Raw genomic sequence first — 14,015 nt, forward strand, 5'->3', positions numbered from 1 at the left:
ATATCTTTCTCCGTACCTCAAACAAGCAATAGCTCAAAGCTTTCCTCAAATTATGCAAAATTTTAATTTGATTTTAATTTAGTTGAGTAGATAAAATCGTGAAGAGATGACAAACTAATAAATAAACTTACTTTGGCATTTATAACTTAGAATATAAAAAGTAATAGAATTTTCTATAAAGATTGTATATAGTTCGTATGAAGTAATCTAATCAGACCTTGCAGAGTAGCATCTTAGTTTCAATTAATCAAATTTCATTCAGATTTTGACACTGGGATAAAAATTTAAAATTGTGTTTCTATCTTAGAGTGAAAATTGTCTCTTATTGACCTCAATTGACTTCAAAACTTAGTCTACTGCTGATGGCGCCCAAACGTGAAGAACAACGTGAGTAACAAACTTCACCGCAGACTTTTCTCGATTCACATCTTCTTATCGAGTCGCCTCGGGCGAATTAAATACTTGTTAGTAATCAGTTTTTAGTATATATATGTTTAATTTTGTCAGTTTTAATTTTATTTATTTAATTATTTTTATAAACTTATACAAGATACAAGTTTATACAAGTCAACAAAATTTTGAAAAAAAAATATCTGTCAGGTTTATTTATCAGTTAGTATTTTTTAATCATCATTACTTTCATGTCATTAATTATCTTCCGGACGTTCAATTAAATACAGACAGAACCAGATTTAACTTTTTTTACTTTAATTACAACAAAAAATACTTATAACATGTATTACGAATTTGTATTAGGATATCGGCAAAACTATTTAGATTTGTGTGTTTATTACTAGCTGTCTTATAGAAAATACTTGACCTTTCAACCAAACGACAAATTATCGTAACAAATCGTGTACGCGAAGCGCATTATTTACAATCTCCATAGTTTTCATTATTATGTATTATTCAATGTCTCGGTAGCTCTAGTCATTTATCAATCCTCACTCTATGTCAGCCATGGCAGGTCAATGACCCAGTGACGTCATGGGGCCCGGCGCCCCGTCTGTAACCTTTATGGGGCACTAAAAGTAGAAGCAAATGATGCCGTGCGGAAATGGTTTATTGATTTGTCCAAAATTTAGTTTTCGTTCTGTCTGGCTCTGGGAAGAAATACGCCTTTGCCAGATGCTATTTGCTAGATCTTGCGATTTTCTGATCTTAGATTGTGACTTTTTTCTTTTCTTTTAGGCCAGCATCATTATAATGTTTGTCAGGGTTTTCAAGGGGGATTGAATTCTAATTTGGAAAATGTTGTCTTCCTTTATTATGTTATCCATTAGTAGCCAGTTCCGTTCTCTGATGGTTAATTTAATAATGTGATTTTCAGATTTACGACTGGTTTCGTGATCTTTTCTTTTTTCTTATGTGCTAGTATTTAGTGGGCAGAATGTATTTTCAAACTATTTATTTATTTATTTCATACATCATATCATTTGGATAACATTATTAACAAATATAGCTTCACGAGGTTTATTTAAAGCTAGGGACATCACAATCGTGATAAGAATTCTATAATAATATTTGAAGATATAATTTGTCAAACACGATATCAAGTTTCGCAGTAAAGTAGTAAGATTCACCATTTTTGGCGTTTTTTGAGATTCTGATGATGTTAATGCAGAGTGAACTTGTTACAAATAAGCTAATTGTCTGCTAATTCCTGAGGTCATCAGAATCCGGCCCAAGTCAATCTTTGCATATGGTCAAAGGAATAATTAGGTGGTTTATGAGTTGAAAAACCAAGTACCAAAGAATTTCCAAGTTACATTGCAATTGGTGGAATTGCTAGCTAATTGAAAGGCTTATGCCTCGTGTACCATGGACATATTCCGTGTCCCACATATTGTCAGGCGAGTTCAAATCACGCAACCCTGGAATGTTTCCACCAAGGATTCCTGGTGGATTAGATTGGCGTTATTACTCGTGCGTGCTGTAAGCTGAAATGTTACGACTTTATGATGTGGCTGTAACTTATAAAGCATGTGAGCGGATGATGAATTACAGAATAGGAAACCCAGTATCAGTGTTCTACCCGTTTGATATTTTTTGGCGAAAATTGCGTGCACCGAACAGATATATGTTTCAGGCTGCAAGAAGATGATTGAAAATTAACGGTAACACAGAAACCACATATATTTTGCGAAACAATTTCGTTTTCCTATTAAATTCAATTAATTTTTAAGTATATTATACACATATTTAGTGGATATCGGTGGTGGTTGAGTGGTAAACCCGCCGCCTGTTTGAATCCTACTCATTACAGTTTTATTCTAATCTGACTCGTGTATCGTAGTATTCATAAACTATCATTAACTTCCGATGAAAGAAAAAATCGTGAAACCTACTTACTGGTTATATAACTATATAATTTAGTATTTGGCACCAGATCCAATTTGAGAACTAAAAGACTGAATTAAATATGACGCCAGTGTTAGCAATAACACACTCGATAAAAAGACATTTGGTCTGGCATTAAAGCATAGTATAGCCGTATAACTAGAGTTATATGTCCATATACGCATTGAAGTTGCCATACAAGACATGTACTAGCACCAAACGTGACATACAGATAAACATAACGGGTTGTTACGTACGAGTTTTACGCTGTTAACGGCGGTTGTGGAAAGTTTACGCCAACTTTTACTGTCCATTGTTAAAGTTACTGCGGTCGTATTATGCAAAAGCTGAATATTGTGCATTTCACTAAGATGTAAAACAAATAACGCACTACTTCGGTGGCGTATCTTGTTTGCATAAAAATACAACGGCCGTAACTATAATTCACATATATCGATAATCGATCTTTTTTATCCTGAAATTCCTACGTTAGTAGAAGCCCGGGTAGTTGCATAAAGAGAGCTGGTCCAAGGACGGAACCCTGAGAAACACCTATTCAGAATTAAATAGATTTTAAATATGTTCCAGTAAATTGGTGTTTCATTGTTTGTCATTCTATATTGATTGTTTCTGAATTTAAAAAAAAATGGAAGAAACCAACGTTGGCTGATTGGCAAGTGTCGTGTGAATCGGCAAACCTATAAACAATGTGTAGAAAGGCGAATATTTCATTTCACTTCACTTTATGATCACTCGCGACCCGTAGAACGATAACAAGCAATCATTCGGCAGATTCAGCAGAACGTCTAATTTCTTAATAAAAGTTGGCTGTGATAATAATCACAGCCAACTATTATATGTGGTATCTCTTTTCTTACAACTCATATTCTAATTAAAATAAATCTGGATGAGATTGCACTAGCGATAAGAGCGCCTCTTGTATCGTCTTGTCTAGTTGTCTTGATCAAATTTTGTCTGTTGTCTATCTTGTTATTTGTGCAATGAAGTGTTTTTTACTTATGAGAACTAAAGATATAAATATTGCTAACATAAAATTAATAAATCTCTTTGCTAGAGATTTTTAAAGACCTAACTTACCTTTTAAGGTCCAACACAAGTTGTCACAAGCCCGCTAACCATCCTTATGGAGAGACGGTTGAACACGAGCTGGGGGTTAATTCTGCTGACGTCGTATCGTATCGTCTATCAACTTTAAAAAATAAAAATAGTCTTTATTAAATAGTAGTCCTTATTAACGCGATTTCCGTTCCTTTTAACAATTAAAAGCATTTTCCCTTCCACTTGTTTTTGTCGTCCGTGTTTTATTTTTCCTCTAGAACGATAGGTCTATTTTCCCATTTAATCTATTTGTATTATTAGTACTTATTATACGTCTTAGATCCGCACGCCAATTGCACGCCAGGTACACGTATTCTTGTTGCTTGGTATACAAGTAGCTGGAACGGCGCGTATACTTGCAAGAGAATACCAGTCCTATTTGACTATTACCCGCCCCCGTCCCCCTTTTACTGCTTTGCCTCCGTGTCCTCTCAAAAAAGCTCTTCTGCAGCTTTAGGACCAAGATGCTAAAATGACCAAGATACTCAAATAATAAGGTGCTGAAAATATGCCAGTAAATTAAGTGCTATTAAGTGCTAGCATGCATGTGTGTAACCTGGCATGTGTATTCAGCTTTAATCTATTCATTTAATACCATTGAGACACAATTTAAACCTAACTTTAGCAGGATTGCCATCCAGTACTATCTAACGGATAAAACCAGTATCAACCTTATAAGTACTGGCTGCGATGGGTGTTAGATGCGTTTACGTAATTTATCTTTTGCACTTTGCATATTGATTAAGTGCAATTTGAATTCTTGATTGATGAAAATGAAGTCTTTTCTATGATAATTTTAACTGGTTACTTCTGAAACATAATCACTTTAGCGATAGCACAAGTTTTAACTTTGTGACAAAGAAAGGTTTTCCAACTACCAGATAAGCGGAGACTTTTTTACAAGCTTTCTGTTTTGTTCAGGTGGAATCTTGCAACTCAAATTGGAGTAAATATCTTTAGACGACTAAGCTATAAAATTTTGTTTAAGATATCAAGGCATGATGACAATAAAACATTGTTTCAAAACAGAAATTTTTGCACAAAACTTATCTCACGCCTCTCCACTCCAAGATGTACATGTAATTTCTGGGTTACAATTGTCATTATCTTAAAACATATTTTAAGTCAAATTAAAGAGTACTTTAGGTATCTTGTAAAACGTATCTTTAAAAGCCGAATACTAACTGGCATGCAGAATTACCAGCAATTTGCAATCTCTACACGCCACAACCGGTTAGTGAGGGAGGACACAATATTTTGCATGGATTGGTCATTATTTCCTTTACATAGCAATATTTTCTTAAATTCCAGAAGATTTCTAAGTCGAATAATTTGAACAATTTGAATATAATATAATAATTTGAAGACTCTTCAAGCTTTAGTCCGCTATAATACCTACTTAACTGTTTTCGTATTTAGTTTTTATGTGTTTTCTAGAGGTAATAAATATCAATAAAGTTATGTTAAAATGTTATTCTATTGAATGTTCAGTAGTTAGATCGATTACAATTTCATAGATTTATCGAGATAAAATATATAGCATTTAAAACGAGGTACGGCAAGTGACAGGATAAAATTTATGGAATTAACATATTGTGTCGATTCCAGTAGGAAAATATTACATATATGTAAATGACAACAAACAATATGTATGGTTCTGGCAGAAGGGGCGAACCAAAAGTTAAGGATTGATATCCGAGCTAATGGTCAGACTGCTAACTAAAGCGGATCTTGAGCTTGAGATACTTGTACTGTTTGAAGAAGCAGCCGGGAATAAGAGAGAGGGCATAGAAAACTATGAAGAATAGTTACTAGTTTGCTTATCTGATGTTAAAATAAATAAACGTACAACACTTTACGGTCCACATTAAACACTAAGCTAGTATCGCAGGTCTGATGGACACAAAGATCTCAGGATCCCCGTATAGCGATCGTTATACCATGGAGGTCGTCGAACATCTGAACAATAAATATCCAGATAGAATACTTAATTCTAGGCTAAGGCTTTCGAGGTTTTAGTGGACGGCCATCTTTGTCTTCATCTCGGAAATTTAATTAAAATATATATGACCTTTATTTGCTTTATACTTTAAATCTGAAGGGGTAGAATGTTGATATCCAGTTAAGGTACAACCTAATGTGAATGATCTGAACGACTCAGTTAATTAAAACAGAGCCCATATTCTAATTAACAATTTGACACGAAACATCAGGTACCACACCTGTAGGGAGCGGTCTTTGTCCGGGTCAAGGTTTGTCAGTGGATGAATACCCTTAATTCCCATTGCTGTTAATATGTGGAAATGATAATTAGGTTTCACGTCCACGTTGTATTTATATATTTTTTTATAAGTATAGTGTTTTACTGTTCAGTCGTGTCATGTCGTGTCCATGATGTTCTAACATCATTTATCACATTGTGTAAATTAGTTAATTTATAAGAAACATTATCAATAAATTCTATATTATTATTATCTAAACTTAACTTTATTGAAGATGTCTTTATGCTGTGCATTGCATTGAGGTTAGATGAAAACAAGCACAATTTTACATTAAAAAAAAACATTATATACAAATTATTCCGTGAATGGAATGTACATGTAATGCCTGAAGAGTTTAGTTTAGGCACAATGAATGTCAAATTAATATGAACGAATTTTGACAAGGGCTGAGGAATCGACCGAAGTGATACCTAGAGAGAAATAAACAATTTGTGATCCACACAAGAAACCGCGTGCGTCAACTATCGCTACATCCAGATCATTAAAACGGATGCACTGAGTTTACTGAAGTAGTCAACGAGCAATAAACCCAAATCTAAACATGTTATTGCAATTCCCGCGAAATATGACATGAATCTTCATGGCGCTTGGCGAACCGCCAATTGTAAGGATTGGAGTATGAGATGGATGGTAATATAAAAATTATGGATCTTCTGGTGTGTAGGTGAAATTCTGTCCTGGAGTCCTGAAACACAAGATTTTCTCCTTTATATTTCTATTAGCTTAGGCTCCAGTCCACCCCCTCCCTTATTAAATACAACTGTTGTAATCTGAATTATGGTGGAAATAAACGGTTTTTCTTTTTATTTATTTATTTGTCTTGGATAGACTCTTCTTCTTCTTCGTGGACTATTGAGAAACTATAGCACTAATTGAACTATACATATAGTATATACTGAACTATAACTAACTTGACTAATTGAAATATTGGGAAACCAAATATAGTCGATTGTGTGTGCAGTTGTCATTAATGGCGTTTACAAGGACGTTTTTGTGAACGTAGAAAATGGCTTAATTTTGTTTTGTGAATCGTGACTTTTGTGAGCTGAAGGACCTGTAAAATCTTCCTAACTGATCTGACAGATCAGTTAGGATATGGTGCAAATCTAGACACAATTTTTAGAAACTATGATTAATATTAATAAAATCTGTTTAGATCAGATTCGCTGTAAACTTAATTTATTTATTTACACAAACTCAATTTATAGCTTGGATCCTTCTTTATCTAAGTTTTGTATATATTTATTACTAATTTCCATTTTTTGTTGCAGGTAACATCAGACGTTTCAGATCACACTGTACTTTTCCGAAGTAATCTATTTCAGGTAACTTCAAAGATATTAGCAACATTCCGTTTACGCTACAATTCTAAGTTGCAGGTCTATATTAGCCCTAACAGGCTAGTATACATATCGGTCTCGCCGTCTGTTTATCCGACCGAGTTGTTATTAACATGTACGTCATGTCTGTTAGTCTTCCAGTAGCTCCATTCCTAGAATTCCAATATTTTGGTTTATTTGGTATCTTGACTAGTATCATGCCGATTTTCTGCTATATCTTCTATCGTCATTCAAATCTCGGAACTTTGAGTTTATCCAAATCTGTAGAGAGATAGGAAGTTCCACGAATTTTTCATATTTGTTGTATCAAAACTTCGAGGTCGTTCAATTTTATGGTCTTAAATGCTTTTTTGTATCACACTACAGCTGTAGGCACTACTTACACTGTGCTATAAGTTTAATTATGTCTCATCAAATTCGACCTCTTTTGTATTTTCTCCTAAATTAAGCCTTCTTGCCTTGCCACTAACGAGAAATGCAATCGGCCTAACGCACCGCTCTCATTATCAATATAGGTATCGGTCTGACCATCTGTTCTGATCGAAGTGTTATGAAAACATACGACATCGCTACTGTTTTTGTTGCACCGACATCAAATGATCCGTAATCCGTATGTACATTGGCATTCGACATTTATGAGTACGATGTTTTGGTTTGTTTTCTCGACCCTCAATTCAGAAGAATATTTACGTCTGTCGGATACATTGATGTAAAACTAAATACATTTAGTGTAATATTTCACCGCAGTCCATAGTTTTGTATTTTGATATTTTTTCGCACACTGTTTTGTGAAATTACAGTTTATTATTACATTCTCACAAATCTGAACGCCAGAGTCGAATTGCTAAGAAGAAGTAGTAACTATTACTTAAAATTTTAGTTTTAATCTTTATCTCGTTTACGATCAGCAATTTTTCAAATCGTGTCTATCGTTACGATCCGCGATGTAACTGGCTCCGACCATGCCCACTTATAGATTCAATATACCGTTTGCTGGTCTAGACATTCTACATGTACCGAGGTGATAAAAGGCTTCATTTATTTTTTGTAGAATCACAGACTTTTAAGGTTTTTTTTTGTGTTGATCCTCACTGCAACAAGTTCCGAACTGGGTTCACGTGGAGATGAGAGAAGATTTCATTTGTTTATTAATTTCATATTTCGACCTCCATGACATAGTGGTCACCACGACCGTCTGTCCTGAGTTCGATTCTTAGCGCGGGCAAATATATAAATTCATCTTTCATCATCAGTTTTGTTATATGCATACGTTTAAGTCTTACGTTTGGCCTTTATATATGCTTTTACATTAGTAGGAATAAGTGTTTGATCTCTCATGATCTCAAAGTTGAATGAATTATGATAATGTGTGTTAAATTGTAATATATCATTCCATCGTATATGTTTATCTTCACCAATGATCAGATTTTCATCATATTGATAAAATGGTATAACCGCTATAAATAATTGTCTGTACATTTAATAGTTCTAAGTATCGCGTATGAAAGTGCATAACTAACGCGATGAGAAAGTTTCTAGAACTTACGATCTACTGCTTCTTAGAAACTATTAAGATCTAAATTCTTGACATTTGCGGAAGCATGCTCCTGGGCTATAAGCATATGATTTTTGTGGTTTTATACAATGCTATTTTTTGCTCTAAAACGAATTATGGTTAAAGTTACTAGTGGTAGTAAATATGTCAGCTACTAAAAAGTATGGATTTGAGCAAGTTTGTTACTCATTTCGAAGCCCAGTAGCAGCATGCACGTGCATGTGTATCTGTAGGTCTGTCTGTGCCATCGTAACTGCCAAAGGGATGACCACATTTTGATCTAGTTTCTTTTGTTTTAAAGGTGATTTAATTAATTATTCAAGAGAATCCGGCTCAGCCGCTTGAATATCAGCAGCTTTTGATAAAAATGTTGATTCTCATGTGTACATGAGAGAGTATTTAACATATTTATATTATAGTTTTGATCAGCCATTCTTAGTCCCACATGCTATTTCTCAATTCTCCTATCATCTGTGTTATTCTCAGGATTATTTCACTCATTTCGATAAACGTAAAAGTAAACAAGGGATCTATCATGAGCAGTATATTCAGCCTTGTCCGTCAGCCAGTCATTTATAAGTCGGAATCAATCAACTGTCAACGCCCGTTACTCGAGGTCAGAATGTTAGTGTTATGTCATACTCGACTTTGTAAGTTTTATGAGTTTATAATCAATGTCGGTGAGTTTAGTATAAACATTTCCCAGATGGTTTTTTATATACAGTGTTAGACAAAGTGGCAAAAAATTAAAGAAAGCCTATATGGGATGCAATGTTATCTAGAATTAAGTTTTGTATTCAATATCAAAGCTAATGCTTTCACATTGAATACAAATATTAAAAAGATATTTCTTGCCTTATAATTATCTAACTGTCTAACAAATTCTATCCAGTAGTTTTTTATCTGCGCAAGGCTGTATTGTTTAACTATTGTGCCGTCATACCAGGCGTTCATGTTCAGTTCGAGTCCAATGGTTAAGTCCACCTGAGATCGAAAGATCTCTGTTTAAAATCTTACTCGTGCCACATAAGTTTTTATACCAATCTGATTTACGATGAGTTACATCACGAGGAAACCTGCACACTGGTTGACAGTTTACGATGTGACTGGTTACCACTAGATGTCGGTAGGTCGTCGTCATGTCAGTCAGATGCCTAAAGCCGACTTGATTAGAATCTGACAACACCAGGAATTACAACTATATTTTATATTTATAATTAAACTTTGTTTCGAATGTGTTACTGCTAACTGAACTACACTAGAAAAGAAGTTCAATTGTCATAGATCTATTATATCTCTTCTTTATCTAGGTCAGATAGTTCAGTCGGAGATGTTGGCGACAAGAATGTGGGTTCAATTGGACGAATTAGGAGGCGAGGTCGGGTGCTGTCAAACTGATTGGGACCTTTGGGTCTGTGGGTGTAGGGAATTTGTTTGGGGGAGAATTTAGTACTAGTGGATCCCTCTATTAGTTCTACTTAAAGAACTATTTTAATATAGCAGTTCGTCTTACTGATTTAAATTGTCCTATTTGGTTGTTTATTTGTTATAAAATATAGTATCGTTGAGTTGGTATCACAACTCGAGTCTCGAACTTACTTTGGGGCTAAATCAATCTGTGTGAATTGTCCCTATATAGTTATTTATTTACTGTTTGATAACTAGTTAAGAAACAGTGAGGGATATGTTCTTTCTCGTAGCTGGTTAAAAAAACGATTATGATAAAATAGAAGTTGCTAGTTATGATATGGACTAAAGGCTTTTTTTTGCTGTAGGACAATATAAACAAGTAATCATTTCAAACCTGTTATTTTGAAGAATGTAAGCGGGAACACGCCCAGAAGATGAGAGAGAGAGAGAGAAACACTAGATAAATACCTCTTGCGTGTTTTAGTCATTCACAGCAATTTTCAGCTATCAAAACATCGTTAGACAAGCTCTCGAAATTCTCAATGTCACAATTAAATTGCACACATGTGGCGGCCATATTGGATACCGTTCGTCTAATTTATCGGGTTTAATTATGTAATTAGTGTTCTAAGTGTGCGACAACACAATAGGTACAGTCCAATGCACATTGCCTTCTAGGTATTTTAACACATTAAGAAAAATTAGTCAACCTTCCTTGGTTGTTTTATTGTTGCTTGTCAGTCGCCAAGGCTGTGTGGGCGTGAGAATATTAAATAAATAAATAAAAATATATTAGGATAAATCACACACATATTAAGATTCAATTCCGCAAAACTAATTGATCGATGTAGTTGATCGGAGAAACTATTGGCTTTTATAACTTCACTTTTGTATTATAAATTAATGTTAGCGTCTTCAGGCGTGGGTTCACCACAGTCACATCATTATACATACGAATGGTAAAGGACCGCGTTCCCACCACGTATGATTTATACCGCCATTGTCTGTCTGCGCGCGCACCATGTAACCTTGCGAATTGCAACTGGATATGGGCCGATAATGGACCTTTTGTTTTTGCCCAGTTTCAGATTAGCTGTGGCCCAAGAATAGGACCACTCTTTATCCTCCCGTGGATGTCGCACGAGGCGACTAAGAACAGTCTTGGTGGTTCATGGGAAATAATAGCATTACCAAGGATGCTTCTTGACGTCATATAGATTGTCACAGTCGTCTTCAATCTTGAAATTGTAAGGTTTATTTTTCACACTGATATCGGGCTTCGCTGCGTCACAGCCCCTTTCTCTCACAGACTCTTTTCTATATTCACTTCTTTATTAATTTGATTCATATCATCAGCAGCTGAGGAGTCCTGGAGAATATTGCCAAGAAAATCGTTGGGTGTTTCATTTAATGACTGCGACCCTCGACCGTGTAAAATACGACTGTAAGGAAGAAAGGAAATGTAAGACATACGATGAGAATCTGGATCGGGTCAAGACTTTTTGGAAAATGACAGATTCTGGCCCTACGCTTGCCCATAGACCTGCAACCGTTCTTTGTTGAATATAGACAAAAAGTGAATTATTGTTTACGGGAGAAGATTGTATAGGTTATCTATGAATTATTAGAAGGCTTCTTGTAGAATGGGTTGGAAGGTCAATCGACCGGTGTACCTAAGCGAACGAGACATTAAACTTCCATCTGTTGAATCTCAATCAGAATTTTGTCTATATTTGTTGAGTGTGATAGAACTATTAGTATACGTTTAAGTGCATAAATACGTTGAAAATTTATTAATTTCCAATCACTTACAACTCATTACAGATAACCGTTATGCGATAGCAAAGCCTTATAACTATTTAAGTATTAAAAATATAAATTAATTATTACTATAACAAATGAGCAAATGTCGTAATTTCTTCATCTCCGTCCCTTATCTCGACACCGATATATACCGTTATATTATTATATTACACCGATTCCTATTCTACACTCTTTTCGACACTTCTCCTTGCTCTTCTCTATACATAAATGAGAAGGCTGTTCTTACAAACTTTCGCAACTTAGTGAGGTCGCTGGATGCCGGCCAGTTTTTTGGGCAGGTCTGCCATACCACAGTGTAACAAAGAGAACTACGTAGCTATTTTATCTGTGGTCGCGTCAATCAGAGCGGAACCAAGTGCGCGCATAATATACAGATTGCGATTCTAGAATTATTCCGAAATTCGCAGTTTTATCAACAAAAATGGAGATCTCGTTGCATTCTACGCGTGACAAATAAATCACAGGGCCGTGCAGTAAAACGTCATTTAATATTTTTATTAATAGCTATTATTTACGTAATACGGGAAGTATTACGTAAATAATAGCTATTACAATAAGGTTGGACCTTAGCTTCTTACAATAAGGTTGGACCTTAGCAGGTTACAATGCCATTCGTGGGCGTGGACCCTGACCGATGCAGCATATGACTTAATGTTACGCCAGTATGTATTGCGTATGCTGTATTGCTTATATACATCACTTATTGAAGTCAAAATTTTATTTGGTTTGGTTGCACTAAAATATCCAATGATCCTGACATTGATGGATAAGGCATTCGAGAGCATATCAATATAATCTATTTATAAAGAGACACGAGAACATCATTTATTTGTATTAAAGCGGATGACTCAATCGATCTCGAGACTGAACGACTCGAGCACCTATCTTGTTTTCCTGTACAGTCAACAGAATATCAAAATATACAAAATCATACCAAATTTGGTCATTTTAGCAACTTGGTCTCAACACTCCGGAGGGAATTTATCTCTCTCTCTCTCTCTCTCTCGTCTTCGTTGTGTATTGGCTATAACAATCTGAAGCCCAAAAGTCCGTGTAAAAAGTAAACCTTTAAATTTTAAACATTTGGCTATGCGGCATTTTACGACTGGCCACATGCATGACGTCAAACTCCGCCTGGAACGCCGTTGTTGCTTATCAGAGCTGTCAAGGCATTTAATCCCGTAGTCGCCTCGTACGACATCCACGGAATGATATGAACTGGTCCTTCTAAGTCGGGAATTTGACGACCACATAGAAATTGTAACTTTTTTTCAAATAGAAAATGTAGTATAGTTATCGCCGAGAAGTTCAATATTTTCGGAAATTTAGAGAAGTTCAATGTTTTCGAAGATTTCCGGAGATTCTCTAAAACATGATCATGAAAATTTATAAGACGGCACAACTATACTATTATTATAAAGAGGTAAGCGTTTGTGGGTTTGTATGTATCCGATCTCCGAAACTACCGAATCGATTTAAAAAATTCTTTCACCATTATCAATAACATCAATAACATTATCAATAAGATTGCTATAGGCTATGTTTTATTTCAAAATTCCCACGGGAGCGAAGCACCGGGCAACATCTATTCGCTAATAAAGACCAATGGCTTATTGAAGCGATATACATATATTATTTCTGTATCAACACTATTTTGCAACCGTACTCATAGCGTGATTCATTGTGAGGAGAAACAGGCGGCGCGATGGGTCAAGATGAAGGACTTTTATTGGCAATCGGGTTCATATTGAAAATCAATATCGATCATGCTTCGCCGTTTATATCTTCGTTTTGTGCTGAGGTATTCCTGTTAATGTTTCATATTGTTGGGTGGTAGGGTAATCTCAGGTAGGGTTGGAGTAGGAATAGGCAAAGGCAGACAGTTATATAATAATATCATTAATAAATAAAATACAGACCTGTAAATAAAAAAAATATAAACTACTACAACTAAATCACTGTAAAATTTAGAACACTTTTCCGAAACATATTAAAGCATTTACCCTTCAAGGGTCTATAAATGATTTAAGATATTTAATTATATATATTTTTTATTATTACAGCGTACGTGTGGTACGTGCCGATATCGTTATGGTAATGAATGTAATCAATGTGATTTCAAAATATCGAGTGGAACAATAATTT

The 14,015-nt window shown here is 35.0% G+C and overlaps 1 protein-coding gene across 7 annotated transcripts in view; it reads left to right on the forward strand.

Moving 5' to 3' along the window:
• Positions 1-14,015, forward strand: part of LOC128680008 (protein 4.1 homolog) — a 79,647-nt gene that overhangs the window by 28,557 nt on the left and 37,075 nt on the right. The window contains exon 2 of one of the 7 annotated variants that reach the window (XM_053762651.2): positions 7,013-7,066. The exons of the other annotated variants lie outside the window; for them this stretch is intronic. The gene's annotated coding sequence lies outside the window, so the exon portion shown is untranslated. The remainder of the gene's footprint in view (positions 1-7,012; positions 7,067-14,015) is intronic. 7 annotated transcript variants of the gene reach the window in all.

Source organism: Plodia interpunctella, chromosome 22 (genome assembly GCF_027563975.2).
Source record: "Plodia interpunctella isolate USDA-ARS_2022_Savannah chromosome 22, ilPloInte3.2, whole genome shotgun sequence".
Lineage (NCBI taxonomy): Eukaryota > Metazoa > Arthropoda > Insecta > Lepidoptera > Pyralidae > Plodia > Plodia interpunctella.